This window comes from Mirounga angustirostris, unplaced genomic scaffold (genome assembly GCF_029215605.1).
Source record: "Mirounga angustirostris isolate CCGP_5_RB_7025 unplaced genomic scaffold, mMirAng1.0.hap1 SCAF_12, whole genome shotgun sequence".
Taxonomy (NCBI): Eukaryota; Metazoa; Chordata; class Mammalia; order Carnivora; family Phocidae; genus Mirounga; species Mirounga angustirostris.
This window is the reverse complement of record NW_026991720.1, coordinates 101,204,118-101,220,890: the sequence shown is the minus strand read 5'-3', so window position 1 is coordinate 101,220,890 and position 16,773 is coordinate 101,204,118. Positions and strand designations below refer to the sequence as shown.

Sequence of the window (16,773 nt, the reverse complement as noted above, 5' to 3'; positions counted from 1 at the left end):
ACGAGCTGCCCCCCAGCCACCTGTCTCAGGAAGTGCCAGAATGCGTGTCAAATACCGCCGGTGGTCTCGGGGCTGGACATTTCATAGCGGGACCAACTGCACAGACAAATGGAGCAACCCACATCCTAACTTCTGATGAGTCCACCTGCTGTCTGTTCCCAGGGTCTGGGGTGCAGCAGCCGGCACCCCGTCACCCCCCTGCACACACACACACACAGGTCAGTTCACTAAGGCTCAGGGAGAGTCGACACGAGTAAGTATGAATCTGCTGAAATTTAAAGTACTGAAAGGACGGGGCAGAGTAGGAACATAGTCACCAAATTCTTTGGCCCCCATTCCCCCCCCCGCTACAGAATGACAAGCCAGCTTCATTTCCCTGGTACCGTTCAAAGCCACCACGAATGACGTGTTCCCGGGTAAAAGGACAGTCAAGCAGAAATCCCCGGGATCATAAATATCCTCTGCCCCAGCGACAGAGCGATAGGGATGCAGCCTCTGGGGGAACATGGGATGCTTTAAAAACAAAACCAAAAAACCACCTTACCTCAACAGCATGGAAAAAGCAGTCAGAGGAACAAGATGGCATTTTAAATTGAGACAGTGTCCTGAACGGGAGTCTGTCCCCGGCTTTTCCACTGTCCCTGCCGGGCTGGGCCCCTCCCGGGCTGCCCCAGAAGTAGTGGGCTGTGCAGAGGTGTGGGGAGCTGGGTGGGCAGGGAGGGCTGTCTCCGGGCAGGTGGGGAAGCGGCCGCAGGGCTGCTAGGTTGTGAATCAAGCCACACGGGGCAGACCACTCAGGTCACTCCCTGGGCCAGATGCAATCGGCCCCCAAAGGGCTCCCCACTTCAGTGCGGAGCTTGTTGGCCTGAGAAAGCCCTGCTCCCCATGTTCCCGTGACAGAGAAACGAAACGCGGGACGCCCAGAGCCCGAGCACGCAGGTTCTCTGAATCCAGGCCCGTCTGCCAAGTGTCCCAGAAATCTGTGCCCACAGCTCGGCGGCCTCTGAATGTCAGCGGGTCCTGACCAAGTGTCTGCAGCTCTCTTATCCCCTCTCTGTCCCTTTCCCCAGGTGCAAACTCCTTTTCCCAGGTGCAAATGTTGTCCGGCAGGAGAGGGCGAGTTGTGGGGTCAAGTCCCTGTTGCAAGGAGTGAATGCAGGAGCAGGAATGGGGATCGTCCAGTCCCACGAGGCCTGTCCCTGCTGTCATCACCCCTGCCGGCCCCCTCTCAGCCATCCCATAGAAATCCCCAGGGGAGCCAATCAGGACTGAGGGACAAGCTTGCCACTCACATGCATTTTTATAGAAACCTACTCATCTCTTTCCGGAAGTTCACATTTTGCTCGACAGAAGTTATACTTCCACGAAACAAATTAAATATTCAAGTACAGCTGACACGAGGGGCTCCATAAAAGTGACATTTAATTTAAACAATGAAAATAGGTCTTTTTGTCTGTAGGTCCAAATTTCCAAAAAAACCCCCCAAAAACAAAACAAAACAAAAACACAAAACAATGCATTAATATGAAAGAGAAACGAATTTAGAAAGTATTACCGGGTCCAGATAATTCCTTAGAAATATGCTAATTGTACAGTCTACCATGTCCTCTGCCAAACCCAGCGTGCTCCCGAGCTTCCTCTTTGCTCAGCGTCGGGGGAGTTTCTCCCGGATTACAATCGTCAGCTTCGCTAGAACACTTCGATCACGTTGAAGTCTGTTTATCAATTTCCCTGCCCCAAATCAGGTCTGGCCCCGGTACTTAATCTTCTTCCTGGCCCGAATGCACTTTTCTGTAAACTCGCTCTCCCCTCCCTGCCACTCACGGCCGCCCCCCCAGAGGTCTATATATAGTCTCAGTATTAAAAGCTAAGATGTGCTTTTTGTCTCATGGCCAAGTCCACGGCTTTCAGATTCCCAGCACAGGCCGGGCTGACAGGCCAGGGGCAGGGGCAGACGCAGACCGGGCTCCAGGGGCAGGAGCTCGGAGCCCACACCGGCCGCCCTGCCCCGGCCACCTCCCAAACACAGCAGAGCCTGCAGGCCAGCGACGTCACAGACCCCCAAGACGGAAAGGCAAGAAGCCGCTATCCGTGGCAGCAGGCTCAGGTGGGGCACGTGTCCAGGGCTACACAGGAGAGGACTTGAGCGAATACTAAGGCACAAAGAGAAATGTTCCGTCGTGGTTGGTCACCTTCCACCGTGCCTCCTGAAGCCGGCAGTTGAAGGGGCATCTAGCACCGCGAGGTACCTTTTCAGTGACTACCTGGGCAGTGCCGGGGCTCGTTCTAGAAGCAAATTAGGATGTGAGATCTCAGCCTGGGGCACAGGCCTGGAGCAAGGGCTGCAGGGAGCAGGCTGAGCCTCCCTCGATGCATGGACATTCAAGCGTCTCATACAGGGCGCGACGCAGAAGCTTCTCCACAGCGAGCAGGCCAGGGTCTCTGCCGCCCCCCCTACCCCCCGCCCATGGTTCAGCCAGGAGGAGAGTCCTCCTGTGGGCCTGTGCTTTCCTGGGGTACAGCCTGTCCAAGGAACGTACGGCTCTCGGTAATGCCGGGATGGAGGTGAACTTGGAGCGCAGCCCTGTGGCCCCAGCCCCTGTGACCTCAGGCAGGTGAGACTCACTTTCCCCTCTGTGCCATGAGCACTGCTTGGGGAGTCAATCACAACTGCAAAGCACAGTGTTTGCTATAAGGATGCTAGAGCACCATTTACGACCTCCCATGTCAAAGTAGGGGCGGGGGGGCTCTAGAATCAGACTGGGCTGCAGTCTGGCTTCATTGTTAACTAGCTGTGGGAACCTGGCACAGTGGCCCCGTGACTCAGTCTCCTCATCTGTGAAATGGGGATCTGTGAGTAACACTGACCTCACAGTGCAGGCCCGGCTCAGGCTAAGGAGAGCCCCCTTGGAAAGGTCTCGGGCCCCTGCACCTGCCCCCTGGGGGTGTGCTCGCACTGGAAATGGAGCCAGGAATGAGGCAGGCTCCGTCTGAAGGCTGCAGACACCAGGGAAGGGGGCCACCCGGACCCAGACTCAGGCTTTCGAATCTGGGAATACAAGCCTCGTGACAGGTGAGATGCAGCGGGGACAATTCAGTGGGAAAAGCCAACCGCTGAATCCTGAATCCTCAATTTCCTCCTCTCTGTTGCAAAAGAAACTAAGTAGCTCATTGCTTTAAAAAATAAAATGGTAATATTAAAGAGGACATAATTACAGCAATAGCATGAGGCGCTTTCTCTGCAGAGATAGCGGGGGCAGGAATGCTCCATCAGGCCGCCCAGCCCCTGACCGTTAGGCACCGCGGCCTGTGAAAAAAGCCCTGGAGTGGTAATAGAACATTCCGGCATTCCCAGAGCCCTGCTGTCACTTTTTATATATTCCCTGCACAGACCGAGAAGCAGACCAAAAGGAAGGAGTTTGAGAACCATCAGGGTGGAGGTGACACGGCTCCATGGCTCCAATCTGCACTCTGGGGAGCCTGGCTTCTGGACCCGGGTCCCCAACAGGTAGGCCGTGGGGGTCACCTCCCTGTCCATCTCGCTCTCCTTCATGCACCGGGCACAGCTTGCTGGCTGACTTACAGGCTCAAAATCTCCTACTGAGTTGAGAAGGCCTTCACTTTGGCCCAGACCAGCCTGGAAAGATAGAACATGGGCTTTATTTTTTTAAAGATTTTATTTATTTATTTAACTGACAGAGAGAGAGACAGCTAGAGAAAGAACACAAGGAGGGGGAGTGGGAGAGGGAGAAGCAGGCTTCCCACCGAGCAGGGAGCCCGACCCGGGGCTCGATCCCAGGACCCTGGGATCATGACCTGAGACGAAGGCAGCCGCTTCACCAACTGAGCCACCCGGGTGCCCCGAAAATGGGCTACTTTCAGTTCTTCACCCCCAGTGCTGTCCACAGTGTAGGATGCCCTGAAGGTCAGCCCTCTCAGGGTGCATGGACTGAGCAGAGCTGAGGGGGGCCCAAACTCTGGCACAGAAGCCATCAGAGAAGGGAGGGGAGGGTTCTGAGCGAGGAGCTCCCAGGCCCACTTTGTCTTCCTTCTTTACCTTCCATCAACCGACTTCTTAGCTCTGAGCTCTCCCAGGTCCACTTTCAATGCATTTTCCAAAGTGAGGACGTAAGCTGAGCTTTTCAGAAACTTCTGAAGTTTCTTGTCAATACTGGGGGGGTTAACACTTATGGACAAGTCAGGCTGTAGTCCAAGGACTGCCAGGGACAGGAAGTGGGCTGTGCTGATGGTACCCCGTCCTGGCTGGGACCACAGGGAGGAAAGTGGGAAAGCCAGCCGTGGCCAGGCAGGTGGACGGCCCCCTGGAGGGCCACACCTGCTACCTGGGCAGGTGGTGGGCTCTGGCCAACGCAGCAGCCATGCTGGGGCCCAACACGAACGCCCTCCGAGGCAGGTATCACTGTCCCCCAACCAGATGAGGGAGGCGAGTCTCAGTAATGCAGAATGGCTTGCCCAGCATCCGGCAAATGGGAACTGCGGGAGCCCCAACCTGAACCCAGGGCATCTGCTCTGCCTCGCTTTGCTTCTTTGCCGGCAAGATGCTTCCCAACCCTGGAGAATCTTCCCTGCCCTGAGGGATCCGTGGCCGCCTAGGAGCGACACGAAAAGGCTTCTGATTCTTGTGTGCCCTGAAGCCCCCTAATCGGGCAGTTATAGTAAGTCTGGAGGAAATTAAATTCAGCTCAGACTGGGGCAGAACCAGGGTTAGGCTAGATGAATTTTAGTGAAAAATAACGTAAACCTAATTTTCCAATTCTGGTCTAAGTTAACGGTTCCACTTTGAGATATAAAGTATGATAACCGGAACTGCTCCATGTAATTGTATGGCTCTATTCGAGGTAATAAGAACGTACATAATAATCCTGTTCAATGAAACCGAGTCAAACTTACTTTAAAAGAAATCTGCATTATAATCTGTTGACTTCCAAGTTTCAATGAAAAAATATTTTCAGTCCTTGCAAATCCTTTCTAAAGGAGTTAACATTCTAAAAACAACTCATGGAGGGGCGCCTGGGTGGCTCAGTCGGTTAAGTGTCTGCCTTCAGTCAGGTCATGATCCCAGGATCCTGGGATCGAGTCCTGCATCGGGCTCCCTGCTCAGCTTCTGCTTCTCCCCCATAACCCCCTGGATCCTGTTCTCTCTCTCACTCTCTCTCAAATAAATAAGTAAAAATCTTTAAAAAAATAAAATAAAACAATGCATCAAATAGTTCTCAAAAGTCAACCACAGATTTCAGGGTCCCCCAGCAGCCTCCCCGCCTCGAATGGCTCTCATCAGCCCAAGAGGCGGGTGACAAGATTCAAAGCACAGGGCGGCCCACCTTTATGCCTCTATTTCAAACCAGACAGACCATTTGGAAGACTTGACTTGCTCATCTGTATTTCTTCTTCTTCGAGTGGATACATGTAGCCTATGACTTTGACAAAGCCAATACTGATAAAGTGGTATCATTCTGTCGAAAACTGGAATGAAAGCTGTTTTAGCAAAGACGCAACCCTCCTTTGGTGGACTGACGACGGCGCAGGGATCCCGAGTGTTGGTGCCGCGTGCAGCTGGGCCTCGGCTTCCCCGCATACAGCACCACGCAAGGGCTCCTACCCGGGGCCCCGCCAGTCAAGAGGCCCCACGGCTGTTGTCCTGGGAACGTCGGCTTGCCTTTCCTCCTCTCCTAGGGGAGCAGGGCCACAGCTCCTTCACCATTCTGGTTCTGCCCTGCCCACCTGCTCGGCCGCCCCGGGAGGGAGCCCTGGGGAAGTGTTGCCTGTAGCACTTTCTGCCACACTCTGTTTTCTCCCTGCTCAGAAAAAATCCAGCGGCCTCTTCCCCTCGGTGAGACAACGCTTTGCTGGTGACTCGTTCACACCTTCCCTCCCCCTTAACACCAGGCCCCCTTGTCCGCAGGCTCCCCTCTGGTTTCCACGACCAGGGATCACGGGCTGGGGCGAGCGGAGGCGCACAGGGGGGACGCCAGTCCTTGCAGAGAGCCCCACAATGGTGACAGGTGCCTGGCCACCCGTGCCCAGCACCGCAAGGACCAGCAAGGACACATCCAGGAGCTCTGTGAGGGGCAGGTCACTTAGATCTCCAAAGGAAGAGGAGTCTATTCACGGTGGAGTCGACTTGGGGAACCCACTCTCTTTCCTGTGCGTAAGGACATCAGCCGCCCCCGGGACATGTGAGGGTGGGAGGGGCGGGGCCATGTAAAGTAGAAATTCCCAACACGTACACACACCCCCTCCTCCCCAAGATACTAGTTTTTTTTTTTTTTATCATAAAATAAGTTTTCATTGTAACGTTTAAAAATAGTAAGGGACAAAGGAAAAAAAATCTGGGAATCACCGACAATTCCCCTATCGGTTAAAATTCTAGAATGTGCCCTTCTAGTATTCTTTTGCACACGTATTTATAAATAGACACACTGACATAGTTAGGATCACAGGACAGAGTTTTGCAATCAGGCTGGTCAGCTTCAGGTTACATGGTAAATATCTCCAGGACACTACACTTCTCTGATGTTTCAGTGCCCATGAGGTGTCTGTCCACGTGGCCGTGGGGACCACAGTGCTGTCCTGACAGCTGTCCACGTGGACGGTTTCGAGTCTTTCACGCTCACCGACTGCGCCGCTTGGCACATCTTCCTACGTGAGTCTCAGTGTGTGTGTCTATTTTTTCAGGATACATCGCTAGAAGTCAAGCTTTATTTTTTTTTTAAAGGCTTATTTATTTTAGAGAGAGAGAGAGGGGAGAGAGAAAGAGAGCACACGCACATGCACAGGGGAGGGGCAGAGGGAGAGGGAGAGAGAATCTCAAGCAGATTCTGTCCTGAGCACAAAGCCCAATGCGGGGCTCGATCTCAGGACCCTGAGATCATGACCTAAGCCGAAACCAAGAGTCGGATGCTTAACCCAGGCGCCCGGAGGTCAAGCTTTATTAAAATACATCTCTAACAACAGAAACATTCCCAACAGCAGAGACGACTGACCCATGTGTTTGGTAGAATGCTGTTCCCTAAAACTGGATTTGTTAAGGAACAGAATGGGACCAGGTACAAGTCCACTCAGCCCCCCACTTAAGAAACGGTTATGAAGCACGTTCTCGGTGCAGTCCCCACTCCCCAGGACATCCCAGGTTCCCCCAGCGCCCACATCCCACACTGTCCAGAAGCATCAATCAGGTGGAGGATGTCTGGCTCCACAGTGAGAGCATGGACTTTGGAACCTGCCAGTCCTGGATTCAGACTCTCCCTCCCATTGCTGCATGAGCCCCCCCTGCCCTGACCATCAACACCCTCACTGCCACAGCTGGGGGACAGTCATCACACGGGCTTACGCTGGGTGTCACATGGGGGGGGTGCTTATAACTCCCTCGTGTGCAGAGCACACACTCAGTAAAGGATCATTCCAGACAGATCCTGTCTGACCTGCGTTCTTCTGGGGGGCAGCATGTGCCTAGATCACCCTACTGCACCAACCCACAAAGGGAAAGCATTTGCACAGAAAGAGCTCATCCCAAACTTCTGCTCTAAAGACTTTATCTCAAGTTTAAGTGGTGGAAATCCCAGGAATTAGGAGTTTGTTTGCATTCCAAGAAGCTAGAGCCCACAGGGAAGAAGGCAATGATGGTGCCGGAGAACGGAAACCACCCCCCCACTACCCCCCCAACCCCAGGTCCACCTGTCCTTCGTGAGGTGGGGTGGGGGCAGCGGGGGGTGACCTCTAGGAGGCCTGGTGACCAGCTCAGGGTGGGCAGGAACCCGTGCAGCCTGAGTACCGAGCTGGGGCCTGAGGTGTGGCCGGGGCTGGGCGCCTGCTTCCGGACCGGAGCCTCCGTGGGAGCCAACTCCTGGAGCCGAGCCCTTCCCAGGGCAGCGCTGTCTTTCAGGGGCACTGGGAATACACACACACGTGGTGTAAATGCAATTCTGATTTGAACACTGAATTTTTTTTTTTTAAATTAAGGAATCAGGAGTGACGACGATTGTGGTAAAAAAAAAAAAAAGTTCACGATCTTTTACAGAACGAGAAATATTGTAAAATGTTTACAAATAAGTGCTATTTTGACATGAGATTCTGGTCAAAATAGCAGATCGGGGGGCAGTCAATCGGGGTGTGGCTGGAGCAGGCTGAGGGGCACATGGGGGTTCACCTCACTATTCCCGTCTACTGTGTGGGCTCCTTCATAGACAAGAGCCTCAACACTCCTTTAGCCTTGTGTTGCTAGAAGAAATAAAGATTATAAGGCTTCTTCTGCCTCATTTACTTGAAGAAGTGAACTAGATCTCTCTGACCGACCGAAACATTCAACAAAGGAAGCAATACTCCTTTTCCTTAGTGCTTCCCAGCTGGGACCGGCAGGAGTGGATTCTGCTGCCCAAGGGACACTTGGCAACGTCGGAGACATTGTGGTTGTCAAACAGGTGTGTGGGGGGTGCTGCTGGCGTCCTGTGGGGAGAGGCCAGAGATGCCGCTAAACATCCTGCAAGGCTCAGGACAGGCCTTCACAACAACGGACTATGTAGTCCCAAACAGCCCTGATTGCAGAGCACGGGACATCTTGTCCCAGGAAGCGAGCGAGTACATTGACGGGGACATGTCCAAGCCCCAATGGGGCAATAGGAGTCCCTAAATGAACACCAGTAGTCAGGGCTGTGAGCCATGGTATAAAATAACGTGTCCTCACAGACAAATACACACACACATGTAAGTACATGGAAGAGAAAGGAACACATGTTCTACCGGGAGAATTCCACCTGTCAATGAAGAATGATAGAAGAATCAGCCAAGAGTCATCAATACGCAATAAAACCAGTGAAGGGAAGCCCGATGGAGAAAAGCAAGTTAATCCAGTCTTGAATTATCGCCTTTCAAAAAGTACTTCTGGGGCACCTGGGTGGCTCAGTGGGTTAAGTGTCTGCCTTCGGCTCAGGTCAGGATCCTGGGGTCCTGGGATCGAGCCTCTCATCAGGCTCCCTGCTCAGTGGGGAGTCTGCTTCTCCCTCTGCCTGTGCTTCTCCCCTGTTTGTGCTCTTTCTCTCTGACAAATAAATGAAATACTAAAGAAAAAATTACCTCCTCATGACGGAGGGAAGAACAGTAACTTTACCACGGACACGTTCCGCAGAAGATATCTTAGCCGAGCAATTAAGCTCAACCCCAGTGTTGATCGGACCAACCAACATCAGGAGCTTCCTGAGATGAAGCCTTGGGGAGGATACAGACTCTCTTTCTGTGGTCTTCACACACATACAACCTGACGGGGTCCCACGGGAGCCCCCCACGCGCCAAGGGCGTCCTTCAGTAACTAACAGAGACACTGCCTAACGAGAGAACAGTGGTCCTGTACTGGTCACGAACCAGGAAGGAAGAAGGCCATCGAGAACATTAGAAGGACAACTGAGAAAGGTGACATGGTCTGCAGACTGGATATGTGCACATGGCTGATGCTAAGGATTCCGTGCTATGCTCAGTTTTTAGGAAACAGACATATAGGCCTTTATAGGAGTAAAGAAAGGACTCGATGTCTACAAATCAGATTCAAATGATTCAGAGAAGAGCGGTGTGTGGGTATCTAAACACGCACACCGCAGACCTTTTGACAACATGGGTTTGAACCGTGTGGATCCGCTTATCTGTGAATTTTTTTTAACATGAATCCAGCACAGCACTGCAAATGTGTTTCTCTTCCTTATGATTTTCCCAATCACATCTTCTCTTCTCTAGCTTGCCTTATTGGCAGAGTACAGCACAGAATACACGTTAATCTATCCTTCATGCTGTCAGTGAGGCTTCTGCCAATGACAGGCTGGTGGCAGTTAAGTTTTGGGGGACTCAACAGTTATACTTGGATTTTCGACTGCACGGGGGGCCGACGCCTCTAAGCCCACCAGATCTGCGTGCATATATATATACACACATACGGGCGATGTGAAAACAATGTAAAACGTGGCAGGGCGCCTGGGGGTTAAGTGTCCAACTCTTGGTTTGGACTCAGGTCATGATCTCACGGGTCGTGGGATCGAACCCCACGTCGGGCTCCATGCTTAGTGGGGAGTGTGCTTGAGAGTCTTCCTCTCCTCTTCCTCCGCCTCAACCCCCTCTCCTAAAATAAAAAAAACAAATCTCTAAAATGTGTAAAACATTACCAATTAGGATTCAGGGAACACGATCGACCAGAGTTCTTTGCATTATTACTACAACTCCTCTATAAGTTTGAACTTATTCCAAAATGAAATTTAAAACAAATCCCGTGTGAGAGTCATGACAGGTGACCCCCTCCTTTCACTCACCACTTGGCTAGCGTCTTACCACACTGTCGACTGTCACCCACAGAGCTCAAGGTCATGAGGATGACAGACAGTCCTTGTGTTCTCATCTTCCCAGTGGCATCCCTACTCCTCTTCCATTCAGCCTCTGTCCTGAGGCGTATTTCAGATGCAGGACGTTTAAGATCCAGAACAGGCTGCACTGGGGGATTCGCTCACTACTGGGGTTGGCTGACCCTAATAGCCCGTGCACGAAGGTGGCGCTCTGTTAGGTCCGCCCGTGGGGACGGGCCCCAGAATCTGCCCAGGGAGGCCCAAGGAGCAGACCGTCACGGGGCCGTGCCCGCACCCGTGCCCTTTGCTCGGTGGCCACGCAATTCCCAAGCTCAGCCATCTCCCCAATGATCCCCTTCTCCCTCTCGTATCAGCAGGTCAGGCTGCCCATCCAAAGGGGCTCCCCAAAACAATCTGAACCTCTTCAAGCGTGATGGGTCGACTTTTAGGCCAATATAGGATGCGTATAATTTATTTATTGTCCCCTGGTTTCAGAAAAAGTCTTGCCTGAGCCTATGGGCAAGCAGGGCTGGTGTTCCCGTAGTTTGGGACAGGGCAGCCACCAGCATGGTCTCTGGGGCCAGCTGTGACCCCCAGAGCAGCAACACCATGTCAGCAAGGGCAGGGTATCAGCCTGCACGCAGCTGTCCCCTCGGCTACAGCTGGGTGGGTACGCTGGTGAGGCAGGAAGGCAGGGACACGGCTGCCGGGACAGGACGGGGGAATCTGGGGGAAAGGCCGACTGGGGTCTGGGCGGAGCTGCGGGGGAGGGAAGACATGCAGACTGACCGAAGCTCAGATAACAGTGAGTTCTGAGAAGCCGAGCGCGAGTCCTGAATTGCGAAGCGATCACAAAGGACCACGGTCTCCAGGCCCCCTCCAGGTCCTGAGGACCTAGAAGGCAAGAGCCACCACCGAAGATTCACAGAGGGGGGCTGCCGCTGGGGGCTATATTTCCAGTCAATTATAACAGTCAAGAAAATGTATCTCTAGATATAACGTCACCCTCAAAATCCCAGCTCATCTCCAAAACACATCTGCTTTGCGTATGGTTTATACCACCTGGAATGCCTTCTTCTGGGGCAAGGAAGCTTATGTACAGGATTATAAAAATTACGGGATTATAAAAATACTAATTATTGCCAAGAGTTAGTAACGAGTTCTCTTAGAAAGCAGAACATTCACCGGCACCACTTACTTCCTGGGCGACCACGGATCCACAGGAATGACACGTAAGCCAGAACACTGCAGGTGGCCATAACCCCTCTAAACCCAGAAAAACAAAAGGTTCCACCAAACACCAAAAAGAGTAAGCATCTGAACGAGGCAGGGGCACAGCTTAATCTGCCCTCCAATAGTCAAGGTCTCAGGGCGGGTAGGAAAGCCAATGACCTCTCTCTTCAGGTCTGCCCCTTTGCCCTCAGATGTCTTCTGCAGTTCCTGGAAGCTACAGAAACAGCCAATCAAAATGATGGACGGCCTGGGAGTCTGCCTTCATCACTGGGGACAGTGACTTGGCAAGGGGGACCAGTGGTATGGGATGCCTGTCCCGGATTACCCTGTACCCGAACCAGGAGAATGGCCAAGCCTGGTGCCTTCGCATTTTATTGTAAGGGACAGATCGCCCTTTGACGATGGCTATAAAAATGAGTTTTACATGCATGTACATGTGGCCGTGAACACATAAATCTTTTGATCCAGCAATTACACTGCTGGGAATCTACCATCTATCTGCTTTTCTATCAGCGCTCAATCATTTATGTATCACCGGTGCACCTCTGTGTCATCTGACCACCCACCCACCTACCCACCTACCCAGCCATTAACTGACCAAAGGTCTATGTCCGAGAATGTTCATTTCAGCTTCAGTTTGTAAGAAGAGTGAGTTGCAAACCATTACAAGGAGCTTAGATAAATGATGGTACCTCCATGTAACAGTGCACCAAGAGGCTTTGGGGGAGGACGTGACAATGCCCGTAGGCCCTGAGCTGAGACAGACACATAAATGCCCATCTGTGCAGAACAAGGTCACGGACAGAGAAAGTGATCTGACTTTTTATCCTATGAGATCTTGCACCGTGTGAGTTTCACTTTTTGCTTTTACTGTGACCACGGATTACTTTTATAATTTAAAGGAATTACAGTTTCTTGGCTTGTTTTTTTGCTTTGTTTTGTTTTTGTTCCCTGGCTGGGCACAGATGAAGTGGTAACAAGTCGTGGCCAAAGGAGTCCCACCCTTTAACTCTGCTTTCAATGTGGAATCTGCCAGTGCTCCCGTGCCCACAGAATGAATCGGCTTCTTTGGAAAAGGAGGAACGCGGTGGGAGGGATGCTTCCCCGTGAACACCTGTTGGGGGGAAGCGAGCCTCGAATGCACTGTTTGAGGGGGGGCCAGGGACAGGATGGCTCTTGGATCAACAAGATTAAAGATCCAAAGACCAATCTTGGGTTCAGAACACCGGGGGGGGGGGGGGGGGGAAGAGGAGGGATGCCATGCGAATGGCTCCCAGCTGGCCAGGCAGATCTTCTCGCACCATAAACATGTCTAAATGAAGTGCCATGAATTTAAAAGATGTGGAATGCGGTGAGCAGAAGAAGAACTATGCCTTTTCATATAAGGGAGCTCATTTAGGCTCAATGAGCAAAAGGTTCTCACTCTTGGTGGCAGGAGTCGTCCCAGGAGCCTCAGCAAAATGAAATCAACAAAAAACCCGCTGAGGATCCATCAGCCTGGAGATGGAAACCTTTGTTATAGAGGTAGGATACACTCTAATCACATTTTGTAATGTGCAACAGAGATCAAAATAATCAACGCTACAGAATTGCAAGTGGGATTTCCATGAGTAACAACAGCAAAAAGATTTGCTTTCTAGGGACAATCAAACTTAGAATGTAACATGGAGCCTCACAGGTAATCCACAGCTGAAAAACCTATTTTTAAGGCCTGCCTTCAATGGTTTGAAACCTCTCCTGACATTTCAGGTCTGCCTGCACGAGGGTAGGTTTCTGTCATCACCATCCATGGTGGGTATTCCCTGTGCACCTTCTCCTCGCCGGGTATCTAGGTGCTGGGGATGCGGTGCTTAGACTAAATCCCGACCTCACGATCCTTCACTCAAGTGGGTAGACAGACAACAAAAGAGAAGCAAAACCCAGGGTGTCACCTGCCGGAATGAAAGCGAGGGGGCCCAGTGGGGAGACTGGAAGGGCATCCTGGCAGGCAGCCGGGACGACTGTGTCCCTTACCCTGAAATACGAAGTCACTGCACCAAAGACGCCATGTGGGACAATTTTAAAAGGGTCGTTCCAGTGCTGTGTGGGTGAGGACGCTGGGTGGGGACAGCAACTGGGAGACCCGTCAAACTAGAGTGCAGGGCAGGAAGCAACATGAGACCTGGGTCTCAGGAAAGGAACCAGGAGAGGCCGTCCAGCTGTGGTTGGTGGAAGGTGACAGGGTGGATAAGGAAGGAATTGGGAGATTCGCACGGGGCAGCTGGGCAGGACCTTGTCGGAGGCCGAGTTTGACTCCGTTGAGTATGAAGTGCCTCATAGGCATTCACACGGAGAAGCCAAATCGGGGCTGGAAACACAAGTCTGGGGCTTGGGGAGACTTGGAGGAGAACCCAGACCTGGGCTATCTGCATGCAGATGGGTGGGAAGCTACGACAGGGCCCGTGACCACCAGAGGGCAGCGCAGGAAAGAGAGCAGGATGCAGAGCAGTGGGCAGGCTCTGCTCGCACGTGGGTGCTCTGAGCACCCAGAGGGCCCTAGCGCTGGGCTGACATCAGTTAGGGCAGGTGCGCTGCCGGAGAACACGAGGGACAGACAGCCAAGGGCCCTCCAGGCACAGTGGTCCCAATAGCAGGGATGACGGGGTAGAGAGAGGAGGGGATGGGAAGGCGGGGCTCACAGAAGCTGGAGAAACAAGCCCGTGCCCCGTGTTGCAGGGATATTATCACAGATGCCACTGAAACCTGACCGTTGGCTGTGACCAGGCGTAGGTCTCACATCCTTGAGAAGATTCATTTCAGGGAACCAGCGGAACCGAAAGCCTGACGGGAGTGCTGAGGGGAGAGAGTAGGGACACTGAGTCCCACGGCTGGGCCAGGGCTGGAGAGCAATGCAAACAGAGGGAGGGTCCCCCTGTGAGGTCCGGGAGCTGGGGCTTATCTAGATGCCAATGGAGTGATCCAGGGACCAAGGCAAGTCTGATGACGGAGGACACAGAAGGGGTGATGGCAGCAGCACCATCCTTGCGAAGGCCAGAAGGGGGTGCTGGCCATGAACGGGGGCTGGCCGTGAATGCAGGGCAAGTCCACGTGGCCAGAAGGCAGGCAGGTAGGTCCAGAAGCAGGTGGATGGAGGAGTTAGTTTTCTTTGGTAACAGCTCCTCTCTCTTAAACCCGAGGCAAGGTTACCAGGTGTGATGTCAGAAGAGGAAAGAAAAGCTGTGAAAAGTTGTTTTCCACTCAGGAGTAGTGAGTGAATTGGGAGTGGGAGAATCCTTGAAAGAAAAGAGACTGAGGAAGAGAGAGAGGTGATGTACCTTTTTCCTTTTTTTTTTTTAAAGATTTTATTTATTTATTTATTTGAGAGAGAGAGAATGAGAGAGAGCAAGCACATGAGAGGGGGGAGGGTCAGAGGGAGAAGCAGACTCCCCGCCGAGCAGGGAGCCCGATGCGGGACTCGATCCCGGGACTCCAGGATCATGACCTGAGCCGAAGGCAGTCGCCTAACCAACTGAGCCACCCAGGCGCCCCGATGTACCTTTTTCTTATTGATTCATAACAGCTCTTTACTTAGGATAAGGCAAATGTAAGTATTCCAGATATTCTTTCGCAGCTCGTCCACAGCTTAATATTTAACGTATGACATTACTTTCATTGTTTAAATAAAAAGATTTACTTATTTATTTTAGAGAGAGAATGCACATGAGCAGGCGGAGGGAAGGGCAGAGGATGGGAGAGAGAACCTCCAGCAGACTCCTCGCTCAGCACCGAGCCTGACAGAGGGCTCGATCCCCCGACCCTGAGACCACAATCTGGGCTGAAACCAAAAGTCGGATGCTTAACCAACCGAGCCACCCAGGCGCCCCCCTCCCCAATTTTCCCTTTCTATAAGGATACCAGTCATCCTGGATTGGCTCACCTCCTCCAGGGTGACCTCCTCTAAAGTAATGAGGGTTCCAACAACTCTATTTCTGCACGTCACATCCTGAGATGTTGGGGGCTCCAGGACTTCCACCTATGAGTGGGGGTTGGGGGACACACACCCTTCCACCCATAATGGCGTGCAGTAAAGTGGAAGATCCTAACGCCACTCTTCCTCCGAACAGTAGCTAACTGTCCCAGAACAATGCATCTTCCATGCGCACCCTATGCTACCTCTTGCAGGCTTGGGCTCTGCCCCTGGGTACGAGTTCCAGAGCACAGAACCGTCTCTCCATTCTGAAACCAGAACCACGTGGCTTTTATGACAGAAAACATGTTTTCTAACATCAAAATCACCCTCCCAAGGGAGGGAAGCAGTCACCACTGAAAGACCGAATCCGGATGGCCCCTTCTGTGTTCCCGCTAAACCCAAGCCATCTGCAGGGCTGGGCCCCTTTGCTGCCTGACACACCCGCTCCTCTGACCATGGGCTGTCTCCTCTCAGAAGGGCCCCCACCTGTCCTGAAAACACTAGGTGGTTCGGACTCCAAGGTCTGAAAAGGCCAAGTGAATGCCACTCCTAGAGGCAAATCAGGCTTCTGGCTGATTCGGTGGCTAAGACGCTAGACCACCAAACTGCTAAAACAGACGTGCCATCCGTAAGAGGAAGGAGAGGGGCCTCCAGGACGCAGAGGATAGAAGAGCATACACATGGCAGGTTCCGGAGACGTCGTGTCAAGCCCGAGGCCTGGCCCGCTGGGCGGCAGTTACCACATCCCCACCTGTGCCCGGTTCTTCTCGTCTTTGGGACAGTCATCTACTACAACATCTGTTCGTACAGAAGCCACTTGCCCTTTATTAGGGGAACTCCGATGACTCTGAGGATGGATACAGAACGAGAGCTGGGGGGCCTTCAGGGGATCTGGGTCACAGAGCCGGTTGCCCATGAGAAGAATGTCTTTGGGGCCACCAGAGAATACCCGTGTCCCCCGAGACCAGGGAAACCACAGACACGGATGTGTGTCTGGAGACCCGACAATCCCCCAGTGGGACGGACGAAATGGATTCCGAGACTTCTGCTATGTCTTGACAACCAATACCACCCTAAAAATAACTCAAAATCATCATACGGTGAGATTGACTCAAACGGACACCAGTCCTCGTTTAGATGCGAAGTTTCCTCTCAAGTTCTTCCTTACCCATCCCCTTCTGTCTGTGCCTTCTGTTTTGGCTATTGCGCCAGGCTCAGCGTATGACTCAAAATGATCAGCAATGAGATCTCCCC

At 52.5% G+C, this 16,773-nt stretch overlaps 1 protein-coding gene and 1 long non-coding RNA gene across 19 annotated transcripts in view; one reads left to right on the top strand and one right to left on the bottom strand.

The window, feature by feature from the left end:
* GRB10 (growth factor receptor bound protein 10) overlaps window positions 1-16,773 on the bottom strand; it is a 175,126-nt gene that overhangs the window by 29,876 nt on the left and 128,477 nt on the right. The window lies entirely within an intron of this gene.
* LOC123835749 (uncharacterized) lies at window positions 2,159-6,008 on the top strand. Of its 3 annotated transcripts, none has more exons than XR_006788830.1 (3): window positions 2,159-2,245; window positions 3,392-3,508; window positions 5,924-6,008. It is a non-coding gene; the product is annotated as an uncharacterized LOC123835749 (long non-coding RNA). The 3 variants fall into 3 exon arrangements; XR_006788828.2 differs by lacking the exon at window positions 2,159-2,245 and adding an exon at window positions 2,526-2,615; XR_006788829.2 differs by lacking the exon at window positions 2,159-2,245 and adding an exon at window positions 2,988-3,073.